This window comes from Oncorhynchus nerka, linkage group LG14 (assembly GCF_034236695.1).
Source record: "Oncorhynchus nerka isolate Pitt River linkage group LG14, Oner_Uvic_2.0, whole genome shotgun sequence".
Lineage (NCBI taxonomy): Eukaryota > Metazoa > Chordata > Actinopteri > Salmoniformes > Salmonidae > Oncorhynchus > Oncorhynchus nerka.
Window position 1 is genome coordinate 67,461,465 of NC_088409.1, and position 7,284 is coordinate 67,468,748.

Here is a 7,284-nt window from a genome sequence, read left to right on the forward strand (position 1 = left end):
ACAGACAAGATACAGCATTAAAAACAGACAAGATGCAGCATTAAAAACAGACAAGATACAGCATTAAACAGACAAGATACAGCATTACTAACAGACAAGATACAGCATTACTAACAGACAAGATACAGCATTAAAAACAGACAAGATACAGCATTAAAAACAGACAAGATACAGCATTACTAAGACAAGATACAGCATTACTAACAGACAAGATACAGCATTAAAAACAGACAAGATACAGCATTACTAACAGACAAGGTACAGCATTAAAAACAGACAAGATACAGCATTACTAACAGACAAGATACAGCATTAAAAACAGACAAGATACAGCATTAAAAACAGACAAGATGCAGCATTAAAAACAGACAAGATACAGCATTACTAACAGACAAGATACAGCATTACTAACAGACAAGATACAGCATTAAAAACAGACAAGATACAGCATTAAAAACAGACAAGATACAGCATTACTAAGACAAGATACAGCATTACTAACAGACAAGATACAGCATTAAAAACAGACAAGATACAGCATTACTAACAGACAAGATACAGCATTAAAAACAGACAAGATACAGCATTACTAACAGACAAGATACAGCATTACTAACAGACAAGATACATCATTACTAACAGACAAGATACAACATTAAAAACAGACAAGATACAGCATTAAAAACAGACAAGATACAGCATTAAAAACAGACAAGATACAGCATTAAAAACAGACAAGATACAGCATTACTAAGACAAGATACAGCATTACTAACAGACAAGATACAGCATTAAAAACAGACAAGATACAGCATTACTAACAGACAAGATACAGCATTAAAAACAGACAAGATACAGCATTAAAAACAGACAAGATACAGCATTAAAAACAGACAAGATACAGCATTACTAAGACAAGATACAGCATTACTAACAGACAAGATACAGCATTAAAAACAGACAAGATACAGCATTACTAACAGACAAGATACAGCATTAAAAACAGACAAGATAAGAAAACAGACAAGATACAAAAACAGACAAGATACAGCATTAAAAACAGACAAGATACAGCATTAAAAACAGACAAGATACAGCATTAAAAACAGACAAGATACAGCATTACTAACAGACAAGATACAGCATTACTAACAGACAAGATACAGCATTACTAACAGACAAGATACAGCATTAAAAACAGACAAGATGCAGCATTACTAACAGACAAGATACAGCATTACTAAGACAAGATACAGCATTACTAACAGACAAGATACAGCATTTAAGACAAGAAGCATTACTAACAGACAAGATACAGCATTAAAAACAGACAAGATACAGCATTACTAAGACAAGATACAGCATTACTAACAGACAAGATACAGCATTACTAACAGACAAGATACAGCATTACTAACAGACAAGATACAGCATTTAAAACAGACAAGATGCAGCATTAAAAACAGACAAGATACAGCATTAAAAACAGACAAGATACAGCATTACTAACAGACAAGATACAGCATTAAAAACAGACAAGATACAGCATTACTAACAGACAAGATACAGCATTACTAACAGACAAGATACAGCATTACTAACAGACAAGATACAGCATAAAAACAGACAAAAAGCAGACAAGATACAGCATTAAAAACAGACAAGATACAGCATTAAAAACAGACAAGATGCAGCATTAAAAACAGACAAGATACAGCATTAAAAACAGACAAGATACAGCATTACTAACAGACAAGATACAGCATTAAAAACAGACAAGATACAGCATTACTAACAGACAAGATACAGCATTACTAACAGACAAGATACAGCATTACTAACAGACAAGATACAGCATTACTAACAGACAAGATACAGCATTACTAACAGACAAGATACAGCATTAAAAACAGACAAGATACAGCATTAAAAACAGACAAGATACAGCATTAAAAACAGACAAGATACAGCATTACTAACAGACAAGATACAGCATTACTAACAGACAAGATACAGCATTACTAACAGACAAGATACAGCATTAAAAACAGACAAGATACAGTATTAAAAACAGACAAGATACAGCATTAAAAACAGACAAGATACAGCATTACTAACAGACAAGATACAGAATTACTAACAGACAAGATACAGCATTAAAAACGGACAAGATACAGCATTAAAAACAGACAAGATACAGCATTACTAACAGACAAGATACATCATTACTAACAGACAAGATACAGCATTAAAAACAGACAAGATACAGCATTAAAAACAGACAAGATACAGCATTACTAACAGACAAGATACAGAATTAAAAACAGACAAGATACAGCATTAAAAACAGACAAGATACAGCATTAAAAACAGACAAGATACAGCATTAAAAACAGACAAGATACAGCATTAAAAACAGACAAGATACAGCATTACTAACAGACAAGATACAGCATTACTAACAGACAAGATACAGCATTAAAAACAGACAAGATACAGCATTAAAAACAGACAAGATACAGCATTAAAAACAGACAAGATACAGCATTACTAAGTCAAGATACAGCATTACTAACAGATACGATACAGCATTAAAAACAGACAAGATACAGCATTACTAACAGACAAGATACAGACATACAGCATTAAAAACAGACAAGATACAGCATTACTAACAGACAAGATACAGCATTACTAACAGACAAGATACAGCATTACTAACAGACAAGATACAGCATTAAAAACAGACAAGATGCAGCACTAAAAACAGACAAGATACAGCATTAAAAACAGACAAGATACAGCATTACTAACAGACAAGATACAGCATTAAAAACAGACAAGATACAGCATTAAAAACAGACAAGATACAGCATTAAAAACAGACAAGATACAGCATTACTAACAGACAAGATACAGCATTACTAACAGACAAGATACAGCATTACTAACAGACAAGATACAGCATTAAAAACAGACAAGATACAGCATTAAAAACAGACAAGATGCAGCATTAAAAACAGACAAGATACAGCATTACTAACAGACAAGATACAGCATTACTAACAGACAAGATACAGCATTAAAAACAGACAAGATACAGCATTAAAAACAGACAAGATACAGCATTACTAAGACAAGATACAGCATTACTAACAGACAAGATACAGCATTAAAAACAGACAAGATACAGCATTACTAACAGACAAGATACAGCATTAAAAACAGACAAGATACAGCATTAAAAACAGACAAGATACAGCATTAAAAACAGACAAGATACAGCATTAAAAACAGACAAGATACAGCATTAAAAACAGACAAGATACAGCATTAAAAACAGACAAGATACAGCATTAAAAACAGACAAGATACAGCATTACTAACAGACAAGATACAGCATTAAAAACAGACAAGATACAGACAAGATACAGCATTACTAACATACAAGATACAGCATTAAAAACAGACAAGATACAGCATTACTAACAGACAAGATACAGCATTAAAAACAGACAAGATACAGCATTAAAAACAGACAAGATACAGCATTAAAAACAGACAAGATGCAGCATTACTAACAGACAAGATACAGCATTACTAAGACAAGATACAGCATTACTAACAGACAAGATACAGCATTACTAACAGACAAGATACAGCATTAAAAACAGACAAGATACAGCATTACTAACATACAAGATACAGCATTAAAAACAGACAAGATACAGCATTACTAACAGACAAGATACAGCATTAAAAACAGACAAGATACAGCATTAAAAACAGACAAGATACAGCATTAAAAACAGACAAGATGCAGCATTACTAACAGACAAGATACAGCATTACTAAGACAAGATACAGCATTACTAACAGACAAGATACAGCATTAAAAACAGACAAGATACAGCATTACTAACAGACAAGATACAGCATTACTAAGACAAGATACAGCATTACTAACAGACAAGATACAGCATTACTAACAGACAAGATACAGCATTACTAACATACAAGATACAGCATTAAAAACAGACAAGATGCAGCATTAAAAACAGACAAGATACAGCATTAAAAACAGACAAGATACAGCATTACTAACAGACAAGATACAGCATTACTAACAGACAAGATACAGCATTACTAACAGACAAGATACAGCATTAAAAACAGACAAGATACAGCATTAAAAACAGACAAGATACAGCATTAAAAACAGACAAGATGCAGCATTAAAAACAGACAAGATACAGCATTAAAAAACAGACAAGATACAGCATTACTAACAGACAAGATACAGCATTAAAAACAGACAAGATACAGCATTACTAACAGACAAGATACAGCATTACTAACAGACAAGATACAGCATTACTAACAGACAAGATACAGCATTACTAACAGACAAGATACAGCATTAAAAACAGACAAGATACAGCATTAAAAACAGACAAGATACAGCATTACTAACAGACAAGATACAGCATTACTAACAGACAAGATACAGCATTAAAAACAGACAAGATACAGCATTAAAAACAGATAAGATACAGCATTAAAAACAGACAGGATACAGCATTAAAAACAGACAAGATACAGCATTACTAACAGACAAGATACAGCATTACTAACAGATAAGATACAGCATTAAAAACAGAGAAGATACAGCAAAACAAAGATAGAAGAGAACGTTACAACATTAAACAAACAGAGAAGATACAGCAATATAGAAGATGCAGCATTGGAGAGGATACAGATAAGGTACTGCATTATAGAGGATACAGAGAAGATACAGTAATATAGAAGATACAGCATTGGAGAGGATACGGATAAGGTACTGCATTAGAGAGGATACGGATAAGATACAGTAATATAGAAGATACAGCATTGGAGAGGATACAGATAAGGTACTGCATTAGAGAGGATACAGACAAGATACAGCAAAACAAAGATAGAAGATAACGTTACAACATTAAACAAACAGAGAAGATACAGCAATATAGAAGATACAGCATTGGAGAGGATACAGATAAGGTACTGCATTAGAGAGGATACAGATAAGGTACTGCATTAGAGAGGATACAGAGAAGATACAGTGTTATAGAAGATACAGCATTGGAGATGATACGTATAAGGTACTGCATTAGAGAGGATACGGATAAGGTACTGCATTAGAGAGGATACAGAGAAGATACAGCATTGGAGAGGATACGGATAAGGTACTGCATTAGAGAGGATACAGCTAAGGTACTGCATTAGAGAGGATACAGATAAGGTACTGCATTAGAGAGGATACAGAGAGGATACAGTAATATAGAAGATACAGCATTGGAGAAGATACAGATAAGGTACTTGCATTAGAGAGGATACATGGGAGATACAGCAAAACAAAGATAGAAGAGAACGTTACAACATTAAACAAACAGAGAAGATACAGCAATATAGAAGATACAGCATTGGAGAGGATACAGATAAGGTACTGCATTAGAGAGGATACAGATAAGGTACTGCATTAGAGAGGATACAGAGAAGATACAGTGTTATAGAAGATACAGCATTGGAGATGATACGTATAAGGTACTGCATTAGAGAGGATACGGATAAGGTACTGCATTAGAGAGGATACAGAGAAGATACAGCATTGGAGAGGATACGGATAAGACACTGCATTAGAGAGGATACGGATAAGACACTGCATTAGAGAGGATACGTATAAGGTACTGCATTAGAGAGGATACAGATAAGATACAGCATTGGAGAGGATACGGATAAGACACTGCATTAGAGAGGATACAGAGAAGATACAGCAATATAGAAGATACTGCATTAGAGAAGATACTGCATTAGAAAAGACACTGCATTAGATAAGACATTGCATCAGAGAATATACTTAAAAGATACTGCATTAGAGAAGACATTGCATCAGAGAATATACTTAAAAGATAATGCATTAAAGAAGACACTGCATTAGAGAAGATACATAGAAGATACTGCATTAGAGAAGATACTGCATTAATACAAACGGACTAAAAAAAACATTAGTTCCAAGTCATAAACACCTCACAGCGACATTTCTCAAAGACTGCCTGCTGTCCTCGGGTTCAGATCCATCACACACATCCATCTCAACTAAAAGAATAGTAATAACTTTACCTTTAAGCACAGATTTACTAAGCTAGTATTTTGTAAGTGTGTTTCGTCTCTCCCGTTCTGACTCTCCTACTAGCAGTGAACTAAGTACAGCAGGGTGAAGCCAGAGTCCAGCGGAGCTCATATTCAGGCTGCATTCCAAATGGCACCCTATTTCCTATGCATTACACTACTTTTGACCAGGGTTCACAGGGCTTTGGTCAAACGTTTTGCATTATGGAGGGAATATGGTGCCATTTGGAACACAGCCCCAGAGAGAAGCTGCTAGCAATGAATCATAACATCTGGCTGCAGTCGCAACGTTCAAGTCTGGATCCGTTTCTGACACTATGGCAGTGACATCTCTGCACACAGGAATATAGCTACCCTTGACAGCAGCAGCTGTACACACACACATTCCATTAGCACTCCACTCTGTGTAGGGATCCCCATCTGTCTCAGGGTACAAAGGGAGGCTTTTTTCAGACAGCTCTTTCCAAACAAGCTGATAACAAAGTTACATCAGTAACTGCATTCCCTACATTTCACAGATAGATACACTAACCCCAACTGTGAGGTCATGCTACAGCTTAAACTCAGTCATGAATGCCTTTGCAACTGTCCTCATATTCTCTGTACAAGAACTTTGCCTTCTGTATGTATGGAGAGCTAGAAGTCCATTGATTAGTATGGTTGATCTGCATGGTGTAATGAATGATGATGTATTAGTATGGTTAATTTGTATGGTGAAATGAATGATTATTGATTAGAACCCCGAGGGCTCTCTATGGTCAAAGAGCTCTCGGAGTCCCCCCCAAAGGTGCGGACTCCGACCGCAAATCCTGAACCTAGATGGGGCGCGTTATGGTGGGCTCCATGGTCGGAGCAGAGGAAGGCTCCGACCATGGAGCGGGACTGGACGCCGTGCCGTGCCTGGACTGTGCACCGGCGCAGAGGAAGGCTCCGGCCATGGAGCGGGACTGGACGTCGTGCCTGGGATGGACACCGGAGCAGAGGAAGACTCCGGCTATGGAGCGGGACTGGACGCTGTGCCTGGACTGTGCACCGGCGCAGAGGAAGGCTCCGACCATGGAGCGGGACTGGACGCTGTGCCTGGGATGGACACCGGAGCAGAGGAAAACTCCGACCATG

The 7,284-nt window shown here is 36.3% G+C and overlaps 1 protein-coding gene across 1 annotated transcript in view; it reads right to left on the reverse strand.

The window, feature by feature from the left end:
• LOC115141268 (stAR-related lipid transfer protein 13-like) overlaps positions 1-6,303 on the reverse strand; it is a 153,116-nt gene extending 146,813 nt beyond the window's left edge. Inside the window, exon 1 of the mRNA XM_065000305.1 lies at positions 6,157-6,303. The gene's annotated coding sequence lies outside the window, so the exon portion shown is untranslated. The remainder of the gene's footprint in view (positions 1-6,156) is intronic.
• Positions 6,304-7,284: the final 981 nt, after the last annotated feature.